Raw genomic sequence first — 13,468 nt, 5'->3', positions numbered from 1 at the left:
ATCAAAATGTTGGTCAGTGTTTCATTACAAAAGCTACTCTGACCAGGTGGGATTTTAGTCTAGATTTAAAGGATCTCAGTGTTTCGCCATTTTCCGGACGTTTGTTCCAGATCTATGGTGCATAGAAGCTGAATGCTTCTGTGCGCTCACGTTGTCTGAGAAACCGAATGTGTTCACCAGCCATAAATATGAACCTACAGGATTTTAGATGTACTTTTTGAATTAATCACACATTGCATGGCGGTGTAAACAGTTTGGACTCGTTGGTGGGTCGCGATGCACATAAAAACCAAAAACAGAACCTTCAAACAAGCCGCACAAACTTTATTTTTTTTATTTTTTATTTTTATTATTATTATTATATAAACATACAATCAGCTCCATACAGGTACCGTAATGTATACATTATAAGATCAGAGAACAAAATGTCAACAGAGCCAGACCAAGTCGCACAAACCACTTCAGGAAATATGAAAGACAAGCTGAGCAGAACCGGTTCTGCCGAGGCGCACAGCAGCGCATCAGTGAGGGGGAGCACCTCGCCCTGACCGTCAGACGGGAAACGGCTCCTCCCCGCTCCCCTCCTGTCTGCCACGCAGCGCTGAGGCAGTGGCGTGGCCACGGCGCTCCTCCTGAACGCAGCCAGCCTCGGAGACGGAGCCGAGTCACCTGCTGTGAATGAACAAGCGCTTCGTTCTGGCAGCTGGTAGTCTGCTCGCTTCCGAACCGACTCAGTGATGACAGTGGCCGTGGGAAGGGACGGACGCGTTTGTTGTGCGGGGAGCGGCGGGACGCAGGAGCGCGCTCCGGGGTTCAGCATCATCTACATCCTCCGCTCCTGAGAGCATCCCAGATCAGCACCGAACCCGCCGGAAGAGGTAACCAATGTTTTATTCTACTTTATCTGTGTGAAAAGAGACTGAGCGATGCTTTCGTGCAGCGTTTGACTCAAAGATAATTTAACATTTAATGTGCAGGAATAAAAATCCAGTTATCCGCTTTGGGCTGAGCTGCGTCTGTTGTGTCTGAGCTCGTCCGTCACTCAGTTGAGCGCTTTGTCTTCTCTCTACAGTTCACGTTTAAACCTTCTGTAATAGAGTATTGATCAAGCTAATTAAAATGCTACATTCAATAAATTAGCTCCAGAAGCTCCGAGGAGCACATTGTTCTGCAGGATTATCCCCCTTCCAGTGTGGCACAAACTCGTTTCTTTAAAAGTTTTCCCTGGAATGCGTGAAGTTACGGCATTTAAAGATGAGGCAAAGTTCTTGATCCAACCCTGAACCCTGCTGCAAGTATGAAAAGTGACTAATCTCATGCTGTAGTTGCAGGGTAGACTCAATCAGACAAGAGCAGCTGATGATAATTACCACTCTCCAGCTCTTGGTGGAAATGTGGCCCTGCACACACTGCCTACCCTTCACAGCATCACATCTCCTGTATCTGATGTCAGACCAAGCCAAGTGAATTTCCACTGGATGCAAATTGCCACAGGCTGTGCAACAATTCACCTTTGATTATGAGCATGTGGGTGTTGGCTTTATTCGAGCCGGTGCCTTCAGCTCGCTCAATTTCTCAAAGGCATTAGTTGGTATTTGACTGGAAAAAGTTGTGTAATGAAATTTAAATGAAACATAAGGTGCTGTTTATCAGCACCAGCCTGATCCTGTCCTGCAGCTAAGAGTCGTTTTTAATTGGTTTGTATTTAAAATAGGTTGAACCTTTTTGTAGCTGTTCAAGCTGAAGCTGCACAACAATCCTCCAGAGGAAGAAGTGGGTTGATGATGTTCTTGCAGCTCCTCATAGGTTCAGACAGCTCATTACACTGAGATATGTTAAATCTAAATGGTAATTCACTGCTTCTTTTGATCTGTATGAAACTGACTTGCAGTTATATTGCAAATTTGTCAGAATAAAAGTCTCCTGTTGTGAGTGTATGCACAGAAAGATGCATACACTACAAAATATACCGTTAAATATACTAACAGTGTCTAAAGCCTCCCTTAAAAAGATGTAAAAACCCTTAAAATGAACTAGAATAAAATATTGTATTGTAACTTATTCACACACATGATATTTTTTAAACGAAATATTTTTATTTGGGCTGGGGAAAAAACAACATGTATAGAAATAACTGTTTCAACCAAAATCACTAGTGGCACTATTATTGATGCCTTTTAATTAACCACTAAGTAAAATGAAACTGAAGCACTATTTTAATTTATACTTCACTTTTTGAGGATGATAAGCCTCTAGGAACTTTTAGATGAATAATTTATGAATTTCTGTTCCTCTTAGATATAACATTTCCCCAGGGATGCCTCCACAAACTGATTCTGTGCTTGCTTAGCGCCATTCTTTGTGTTTCCCACTGTTGTGAGCTCTGACTCTGGCACCAGTGGTAAATGTTTGCATACATCCAGATCAGTCGATATAGTAAAGTTTGACATTTAGGCTTTGAAGTCATCACTCACTGACTGTGGTGTTCAACCGTAGGAATGAGAGCATCTCTGCACCCCTGAACATTTCTGTCTTCTGGGCAGTAGAAAGTTGATGGTCTCAGAAACGAGGAGAGTCTCCACATGATGTGCAGCATGCTTTGCATCTCAAACTGGTCATAGATTCTGAAACGGCAGCGCAGCTCGAGTTCACTGCCTAAACTATCCTCCATTTGTCACCTCGTTGTTGAACGGCAAGTTTGAGACTCACAAGTTAGTCCAAATATGAGGAAAAGTTAGACTTGGAGTAATGAACTCAGTCCTCCTGTTTCTTTAAATCCTCACAGAGTTAAAGTGAGTCAAAGACCAGAGCTAACAGCTGATGTTTTCATTACAAATCCTGCAGTGAAGGCTGTATTTGTTTGAATGCTGCGATGTTTGCAGTTAAACTGCTTCCTTGCAGTTTCACCAACACAAAAATACAAAATAAAACTGTCAGATTATTGCATGGTTCAGTTAAAGTAACCGAGATGCTTGTTGAAAACCAGTTCTTTCATGAAACCAGCTGCATAATGTCTCCAACATCACCACGGTTCACCGTTCTGACCCAAAAAGCCGAATCTTTTTCTTACTACCACCACTGGTCACTAGGATGGACGAGAACCAAAAGTAAACTTTCCACAGTCAAAGTGGGCAGGAGGGAAATTTAAAAACCTGCAGCAGAAAGAAGCAAAGTGTCACCAATTATCCATAACCATCGTTAGACGCTATATTGATGCCAAATAATTGTTTGAGTTGTGATTCTGTGCAAAATAGACAAACAAAAAAAAATCACCAGTGAATAAATGTTGTGCAGCAAAAATAATAATTAAAGTTTGATTCCATTAATCTTTTCAGTGTGAGATTATACTATTACATCAAACAATTTTAACGCTTTTTACACATCCTGATGTTGAAATGCAACCTGCAGCGTATGGAAAAACTGTTTTATAAATTAATAAAACAAAAGACTTATGTAAGAGGAAATAAAATGATTTGTTTAATGAAAGTAAAGGACAGCAGACTCATCCTCATTATTTTTATACCAAACTAATCAAATTGGATGGATGAAGTGTTTCCTCTTCTTAACCAGAAAAAAACCTCCACTTTCATTAGTTTTTATTTTTTCCTGAAGCTAATCTGGGGATCCAGAGATGACAAACTGACAGTAAGACAGCGTTTCTGATTCTGGCCGTAAAGATGGCAGCGGAGTGAAGATGTGCGATGATTTCCAAATCCCCCCGGGAATCCTCGAGGTGTCTTTGTGATGTATGGCTGGACAAACACGGCGGGTCAGTGTACACAGCAGTATGAGCAGAGTTCCATATGGGAGTGACAGAAAAAGAGAGGGAAGAAGCCATTTCTTGTGTACAATATCTCGTTATTAGGTTTGTGTTTGATGGAGTTTATCCAGTTGGCTCCACTTGAGCGGCGAGGGGAGGAGGAAAACAAAAACAAAACAAAAGTGCATTTTCTTTTCCACATGTTCTCCTAATCACAAGCAATCCAAACTAACAAGAGAATGGGATTAATATTTGATGAGTTTCTGTTTGCCGAATTAAAGGATGAAAACTATTAGCTAGGGCATACATGAGATTTGTTAAAAATGCAAATGAATTCCAGAGTTGTTCTCTTTTCCTTATTGTGGCGGCTGATTAAGATGCCTTTATGGAACCAGCTTTAGATGCTGTCAAAAGTGCACAGTAACATTTGCAAATCTGAGGTAACGTTAAGATGTAGCTGCAATAAATAGAAATGCAAATTATATGTGCCCGAATGCAGAGGCAGGTAAAAAGCTTGTTAATTATCTGGGTCAGATAAATACATTTGCATTAATTATTTGTTTGTCTCTATAAATCTGGCACAAAGTGTAATATTTTATTTCTATAAAAAGTTGGGGAAAAAGTTATCAGAGTTAAACCTCTGACTATCTGAGCAACATCTGCAGCTGAATTAATGTTAAGCTTTAATATCGCACTATCTTTGACAGGCGATGCCTCCTTTCAACAAACGGCCACTAGTGACACCTAATGGTGAAACTGTAGATTGCAAACAACAGAAAAAAATCCACCTTGACTGTAGCAGTAATAATGGTGATTTTTTTGGGCATGTCTTGAATTTCAGTGCCTTACAAAACTGTACATCACTAAGTTAAAAACATGTGTCACCTTAGCATACGTAGCAAAACTAGCCAGGCAGGAGTTTGAGGTCCTCCAGATGAGGAGTCATCTCACCATCGTGTACCACTTTTCTATTTTTAGTGTATTTTTAGGCTTAGCATAAAATGTTGACAAGACGATGACGTTTTTCAGAAAGTAAGAAGAAAATATGACACTGATGCAGCAGCAGACAAACATTCAGCTAAGCGTAGCGACGATGATGCAGCTCCAGAGATCAACATGGCAACAAAATGACTTCCTGTGATAAAAACAGCAAAGAGGAGAATAACAGGCAGAATACAGAAGAACTGATACAGAGACGAATCAGGAGTGATGAGGAAAATGTCAGAACAACACACATTATGTTGGTGATGTGAAATAAGACGGACATTTTGTAGCTGTTCAGAAGAGAAGTAATTTTTCTTATGGGGACTTTATTTTAAGATTATCACAATTAGCAGCAGATGCTTAGGTAATGAAACAGCATGGGGTTTCCCAGAGGAGCTCTCATTAGGTGTCGCTTACAGTTCTTAAACTCTTCCCCACATAACAACAAATCTAATCACAATGGGCTAAGAACGTTTTTGTCCTAAACTGTGAATGAGCTGAATAATGAAACAGACTGAAGTAAACAATCTGCGGGACAACAGATGTTAGCCAGGTGCAGCTTAGAGCACAAAACGACTACAACACTGCTAATGTGGCTCCATGTTAGCTTCCTAATGTAATGTTTGTTTTGTGGTACACATCTGAGCTAAATCTGATGCTTATATTATCAGTTTGTTCCCACAAAACTTGGCTTTAAACTTTGTTATAAATACCTTTTAACAGGTTTTGTGCTTCTTCTAAAAGAACATCTCAGTAAAACTCACTTAGTCTTCACTTTGTAGCGACGTCCACACAGAAGAGTGTTGCTGTTAGCATGTTTGTTTTCTTTTCTGGCTGATGAAAAGTTATTGTCTGTCAAGCTGAATAATTCACCTTCTTCTGGTTTTCAGTCTGTTGTTTTTTGGTGCATTTATCCTGCTGTGCTTTGAGATTATATGTGTGAAACGGGCATAATGTTGTTTGTATGTTTTGAAATTAATAGAAAAGCTCTTGTCTTTATTAACTTCACTGCTAACAAAGCATTGTTTTAATAAGTAGAGATCCACAGTAACTTGAACAAGTACTACAGCCTGTAGGTTCAGTGTGAGTGGTGACATTTTGTTTTAAATAGAAGCAGTCTGCTGCCATGTGTTTGATAATCGGTTGATATTCTTCCTAATATTCACTTAGGTCACTTTTAAACTTCTGAATTTAGTCGTCGCTGCTCTCTGTTTTTGCATGATGTCAGATCTGAGTTTTTCCACCTTGCAGTTCCTCCGTTGTGACGTCTGTTTGTTTTGGATGTACCTCTGTGATTAGGTCGCCCAGGCACAATCCCTCACCCACCCAGCTTTGTGATATTAATGTCATGCAGAGGTTATTTTACTTGTTGACTGGATCTTCTGTCTGCCTCCCCGGTGGAGTGATTACTGATCAGACCAGCGTTTTCACATCAGCTCTGTGGGAGGAAATTAGAGGATTATCAGCAACTTCTGCGTGTTTCCTGCGTATCTTCCAGGCTTCCAAATCCTATGGAAGCCATTGTTATTTTAAGTAGCTTGGCAATTGAGTGTGGAGGCAAGCTTGCACTCCCCCAAGCCTTCAGAGGAACAGAGCCACAGAGAGTTAGCATTTTTGGAGCTAGCTTTTCCTTCCTGCTTTACATGTCCTTTCATGATGTGAAAATGAGCAGCTGAGAAAGGGCTGTGAAGCTGGCTGCCAGGACCTCTTCACTCCCGTCCTTTAGTTCATGCATAATAGATAAGTGACTGCAACTTACAGTACCAGGGTATAACTAGGCTAATGCTCAGATTTGCATATTTGTGCCAAATTCCATAATTCATGACTGCGCAGTAGGCAGCGATCGACGGTGCAAAGTCCCACATTTGTCCATGTGATCGTCATCATACATCACCGGTCATAATTCAGCGTGACGGCTAACAAAAATGTAGGAAAAAGGTAGCATACAGTGTGAGTGTGACATGCTGCTGCTGCCGTGTCCTCATTATCAAAAGCCTCCGTGTCTGAGCTCAGCCTTTAGGGAAAGGCTTATTAAAGACACAAAGAGTCTGATGACGGCGTCATACAACAGGTTGTTTTCTGCTTAATTTACTGCCATTCTGGAAGTGGAGGGACGGAGGACTGGAGTGGGCGGACGAGGAGACGGGAGAGATCGCAAGGGCCTTCGAGTGAATAGATCTCACAAGCCACTTTTTCATCAAGAGGGCGAAGAAAGGCTGGATGCAGCCATCATTGCCTTGTGTTATAAAGTAGATTTATCATTCCACTTGATGATGGGCAAAGTTATTTATTCATTACTTTTGTTCCTCGCCTGCCGCAGATGAGACGGGCCCATGCCAGCTCTGTTCATCATTATTGTTGATAGTCTGTCATATAGGCTTTATTAAGAAACATGTATACAAAAAGAAACACTCTGCAGTTCAGAAGTTTAAGTACACACATCATGGGTGTGACTGTCTTTTTCATTTTTGGGCTTTTAATGATTTACTTAATGATTTTTCTCATATATACAGTTTAATACGTCTTTAAAAAAAAGAATTGGGGGAAATAATTTGAAATTATTGTAGATTTTTCTCAAATTTACCAAAGGTAAAGATTATATATGCAGGCTTAGATTTTTATATAAATGGCTTTATTGTGTGGTGAAACGTCTCTTAGCTCTTTTAGCCATTGGCGAGCATCTGACGTACCTACAGTTCAGTATCTAAAATATTCTGAGTTCCTTTTTAAAGTGGGGGAAGTCATGGAGCAAAATTGATTTTTTTTTAGCTTTACATCATGTTATAAACTCATTCTCTCATCAGAAACATACCTGGAGTGTTGCTTTCCATCATGGCGCCGCCTCTTTCCACAATCTCCTCTTCAGAGCTGCAGTCTCCACTAGACTAGTGGCAGCAGCAGTTAGCAAACACCTGCTGCACTCACACAAACTACAGCATTCCTGGCTGTAAACCCCATCATTGGTCGGCATGGCGATGCTTTGTTGAGGGGTTGGATATGATGCAAAGTCAAATTTATTGTGTTTTTTGTATTTACAGCATAGTTACATGACTGTGTTATAAAAAGGCACCATGTGTCTGGAGAATACAAACCGCCCTCTAACTATCTAGACGCGGTTCAGTATTTGCAGATAATGTCATGTAACTCTAAATTATTAGTAGAATTTTGCCAATTTGTGGATTTTTTTGTTTGTTGAGCAGATCTAAAGTATTTGTAAAACGCAGAAAACCTTTGGCCCAATGCTACTGTAGCTCACATCTGACCTGGAGGCTTACATACAGATGCAGCCGTGTATTTTATATTGCTGATTGAAAGAAGCTTTTGTCCCTCTTAGTACCAAACTCAATCTCCAGAAGCCATGTGACGCCAGTGCTGGTTGCAAGGTGTTGATTCTGGAGCTTGCGCTTCTTTCCTTTTCCATGTTATCAGTTTTCTGTCACCTGAAAGTAACGCTCTCTCAGTCATATTCTTGAAACCTGGATGCAGGTAGTTGTTCCAGCCAGACCTTGATGCCGATGACTCATAAACTTGTTTTGAAAAGCATAAAGTGTGTTAATATAGAGGTGAAGCTCTGCAGAGTGAGACTGAGCTGCCTTTTACTCGGTCATTTAACCAACATGCCTGCATGTTTAGCGTTTGGATTTTTAAAAATCACCTAAAATCAACCTTGTGTGTTCAGGAACATGAAAAATTAATAATAAATATCAATAATAAAATGACTTTGTAGCCTGGAGGATAAAAATGAAAGAAAAGACCCAAGATTATCGCTGCTCACACTTATTACCAGTTACGACTATCAACAGTCAATAATTAATATTTGGAAACTGCTTCATGTATAGTATTTTTATATTTTTCCTACAAGAAAATTACCAAAAAAAATCTGTTAAACCTAAAACATATTTTAAAGAAGTTGTGGATTTATTGGAATATTTTTTAACTGCTCATGTTTCATCACATTTAGTGAAGAATTGGAGATAAAATCTGCCTTTTGACAACAGGATGAGAAGAGTTTTCATTTACCTGGACAGAATCAAACAATTTTAGATTCAAAACATGTTGGAGTTAAGAGACGAGGAACAATATGAAGCTTTCAAAGCAGCATTATTATAAAATAATTCATAATTAAAAGAGCCGATTTTAACTGATATACTCTGATTCTGACACCCAGAGAAACACTGGCTGCCCATCAGTTATGATCCAACTGGGGTTTGTTAAGGAATGCATGTAAAAAAATAAATAGAAAATCAGATTTAAAAACATATTTAAGTTTGAAAAAAAAAAAAAAAAAATCCGGCTTTTGAAATGTCAAAATGTCAAATGACCCAGAGTGATGAACAACTTATATTTAAGTGCATAGATTTACTTTCTTCTCCTTTGTCAAAATGGGCCAAACAGAGATTTAGCAAACACAGAACAATAAAAAAACGTTAAAACACTTTTTAAAAAGCTGCATCATTCTCAGCTACTGAGACACAGCCACTGAAAAATGTGACATTTTGCTGCACATCGTCAGCACAGTTATGAAAATGCACAGAAAAGGAAGAACTGAAAGTTCTAGAGAATAACTAAAGATGTAGCTACTAGAGCTCAGGCTACGGCTGGAAAGGTTTAGAGCGAATGATGCACAAGTCAAGTGAGCTTCGACCTCAAGGCTGGACTTAGAAACACATTTTAAAGACAGATTTTCTTCAACTGTAGTCCTTTTTTATGCTAAAAAAGAAGACTCTTTCTCTTATGCGGCATGATGTGCTACGCCAAGCATCCTTGCTGGCCTCAGAGATGACAGAATAAAGACACGACTCCCTTTGTGTTTTGATCTGAATCATGAGATTCATCCCCAGAAAAGACGGTTCGGTTCTTCAGCTCTGGATGCTGCTGCACACAAAACCCAGACGGATGAATGTAAAAAGTGTTAAATTTGAATAGTTTATTTGTTAACTTTAGTAAATAAATGAGTAAGATGACTTGTGTTCTTTTGTTTTTATTCAGTTGCGTAATAATTCTGCACATTGTGATTTTCCTAATAAGCTAAAATAGATTAATATTCAGGATTAGCAGCGACTACTATGTATTTGTTCCATACTAGCATCAATGCTGACGCACAGTTTATGTTTTCACTTCATTTTGCCTTTGGGTTTATCTTGGCCTCGGTTAATTTAGTGATTTTTACTACATGTGCTCTAATAGTTTGTTTCAGATCGGCATCAGAATAATTCTTTAAAGCTTTTGTTTCCTACTGCAGAAGTAGTTTGGTTTCTTTTCACAAGAAGAAAAAAGAGGAATGTTCCTGAAAATAAAAGACAATCTGTCAGCTTTACGTGCAGCGTATTCATGCATTGTTTTTACTTTATGTGCCTAAAAGTAAGGAGTATGTACTTTTCACAGAAGTTAATGTTGAGATGACAGGAACTGAACAGGAATGCAGAGCCTTGTCAGAAAACTTTTTTTTTCCAGAGCTCCAAAGCATATCCATGTTTCAGAACGGCCTAGTAAAAGCACAGACCTACATCTCAGAGAGAATCTGTGGAAAAACTGGATGTTTTCAGACATTCATCCACTCTTAACTCAACTTAAAAACAAAACAAGTAACAAATGAATGGCTAAAGCGCTTTGTCTATAAATGAGCAGAGCTGCCCAGAAAGACTTGGGGGCAGTGGATATAAATCCATAACACACTTTTTTGATTATTAGTAAAAAATGTGTAAAGCATACACTGGGATATTATATTTATTTGATACATTGTGGTGGTTTTATTATATGAAATCACAATAAAGCAGATTGAAGTTTTGTGGTTGTAACGTCCCAATGTTAAAAGTTCACAGGGTAAATAGTTTTACAAGTCCTGGATATGAGCGCAATAAAACCACAATGCACATTTTAACAAATATTTCTTATGTGGCTCCGTGGCTGTGCTATTTTCTGGCTGCAAACCTCAACACACACACACACGCAGACACACGCACCTACACACACGCACACACACACACACACACACACACACACCTGGCTGTCGATGTGCAAATGTGTGTTTCTTTGTGTCTCTTCTCTGCCTTTAGCCATAAAAAAAGAAAATGAGATAAAACCAAAGGCAGAGTAACAACATCTTGGAAAGTTCAATTTCAGTTTTAAGAGGAGCAGTATTTCCCTCTGGGCAGCAGAAAGGCAGGAGCTCTCCAGGGCTTTCTCCTTAAAAAAACAAAACAAGATGAACAGTTTCTTTCGGCAGCTCGGACTGCTCCCCGCGAGGCTCCGGAGTTTGTTGCAAAACCCGTTTTTAGCAGCATGAATAAGACGTCATTAATCCAGATGCTTCTTTGTGAAATGCTTCCTTACAGAGCATCTAGCTGTGTTTTAAAAGCTAAACAAGGAGTTTTTCACCCTGATGATATGTTTTTATTTATTTTGAGAAAGCAAAATCTTCTCTTAAGGCACAAAAGTCAAGAGTTGCTTCCAGTTAAACCAGTAGAAGTTTAATTTTGCCTAACCTTTACTTGAGATGTTACATGAAGCCAAACGGAACGACGTTTTTAATGAACAAACAAAAATCAGCGTGAAAACATTTCTAGGTGAGACACTGAGATGAAGCTGGTGCTCCTCAGACGCATGTGGAACATATTTCACACCTCAGTATCTGCTACATTCTCTTACTCAGCTGCTAAAAAACTCACAGATCAACTCCAAAATAAATCGGCACATATGGCTGAAACAAGATCTGAATCCAAGCAGATTTCCTCTCACGCAACGGAGACATGAAAACATGGAAATACCAAGACAACAAGTGTAATCCAGCGCATTTAAAATGGATTTACCTAATTTATTATTAGTTGTACAGATGTATGATTGAAATATCATTAAAAAGTATATTTATTTTTGGCACAGTGGCGCAGTTGGTAGAGCTGTTGCCTTGCAGCAAGAAGGTTCTGGGTTCGATTCCCGGCCCCGGTCTTTCTGCATGGAGTTTGCATGTTCTCCCTGTGCATGGTGGGTTTTCTCCGGGTACTCCGGTTTCCTCCCACAGTCCAAAAACATGACTGTCAGGTTAATTGGCCTCTCCAAATTGCCCCTAGGTGTGAGTGTGTGTGTGCATGGTTGTGTGTCCTGTGTGTCTCTGTGTTGCCCTGCAACAGACTGGCGACCTGTCCAGGTGACCCCGCCACTCGCCCGGTACGTTAGCTGGAGAGGCACCAGCACCTCCTGACCCCACTGAGGGACAAGGGTGTAAGGAAATGGATGGATGGATGGATAACACAACTCGAAATGTTTTCATCTGTTGATCTTGGCATTTTGTTGGAACGATTGGGAATATGAAATATTGCGAATGCGACTTGAAGCCCAAAACAAAAATGCAAACTGAACAATTACTCCTGAGTTTTAAAGTGTTTACAGGTTTGAATATTTTTCAGATTTCATTTAGGTTGAGTCTTAAAATGTAATGCAGCTCCTGTTCTTCTCAGAGTCCATCAGATTAATTTTTCTAGAGGTTGGAATAATCTCAGTTGTATAATCCAGAGGTTCTTCTTCACTTTTTACAAAATAATCTCGTGAAGTCTGTCGTAAAGTTAACACAAACTGTTGCATTTTGTTGAGACGACCAGAGACCTGACAGACTTTGACCTGGACTTTTTAAAGCAACATGTCCGCCTCCGTATGTTATATCCATTTAATGCAAAGCAATAGGATTGTGCTGTGTGGGCCGTGATCCGCTTGGCTGCTCCGGATTTCTGTGAGGATTGGATTAAGCTGCTGTTGATACGCTAACCTCTTTGTCTCAGTTGGTCTCTGAGATGATGCTGAAAGGTGAGCCTCTCTTGTTATTTTGTTGCTTTTTACATTGAAATAATATATATTTTAAACTGACAGTATGTTAGTAAATGTCTCACTCATTGAACACGTCGATTTTATGAATCTGACATCAACAGCTGTGGCATATTTTTGCTCATCTTTTCTAATGTGGAAGTTGGACAAAAAGGCAGATAAATGACATAAATGTGCGAAAGGTTTCATCATCAGTGCGTTTGTAACTCGGTGAAACTAAATTCGATGAATCATCAGGAACAAGTTTGTGCACGTGTCAGCTTTTTTCAGCTGCATGTAAATACTCCCTGCTGGTGCCCCGCTGCACATCCAGTGGGTGGTCAACAGAAAACCTCAACATGCATAAAATGAATGCAACACTTTTTAAAAACCAGCTTCTGTCATTCGGTTGCTAAATTAGCATCTATGTTGCCTCTGTTTGTCCCACAGAATGGAGAGTTTTTAACATTTGGACATCTAACAAGATTTATCGTCATTGTAAAATTATGTTTGCGTGGATAATATTTGAAAAACCTGCTGTGGAATGCACTGTTTGTTGGCTGCAAGGTGCTAAAGGTCACTGAGAAGATTGGAAACGGTTATATTATAATCTAATTTTCTGATATTGTGCAGCTCTAATGTTGCTGAAGCCAGAAGTAAAGCTGCTGTTTCTGGGGAAAAATGACACAACTTTCAAAAGGTGAACCTTAAAATAACATTACATCAATATAAATATACCTAAAAAATCTACAATTTAAACTTATATGACATTTTCCATTTTATTGCAATGGCTATTGTTACACTATTGTTAAAAATGACATTTTTATTAAAAGACACGTGAAATTTCTTCAAACTCCTTGTTGCACATTTACATCAGAGTTGAAATGAGCTTCAATTTGACTTGCTGGCAGGAGAATTTGGACTTTATTG

The 13,468-nt window shown here is 39.4% G+C and overlaps 1 protein-coding gene across 1 annotated transcript in view; it reads left to right on the top strand.

Annotated features, from left to right (window-relative positions):
• The first annotated feature begins 386 nt into the window (after positions 1–386).
• The window catches only part of hs3st1l1 (heparan sulfate (glucosamine) 3-O-sulfotransferase 1-like1), a 30,969-nt gene continuing 17,887 nt past the window's right edge, over positions 387–13,468 (top strand). The window contains exon 1 of the mRNA XM_081616428.1: positions 387–878. The gene's annotated coding sequence lies outside the window, so the exon portion shown is untranslated. The remainder of the gene's footprint in view (positions 879–13,468) is intronic.

Source organism: Poecilia reticulata, chromosome 15 (assembly GCF_904066995.2).
Source record: "Poecilia reticulata chromosome 15, P_reticulata-male-v2, whole genome shotgun sequence".
Lineage (NCBI taxonomy): Eukaryota > Metazoa > Chordata > Actinopteri > Cyprinodontiformes > Poeciliidae > Poecilia > Poecilia reticulata.
Note: the sequence above shows the minus strand (reverse complement) of the source record. Positions and strands in the feature narration are given on the sequence as shown.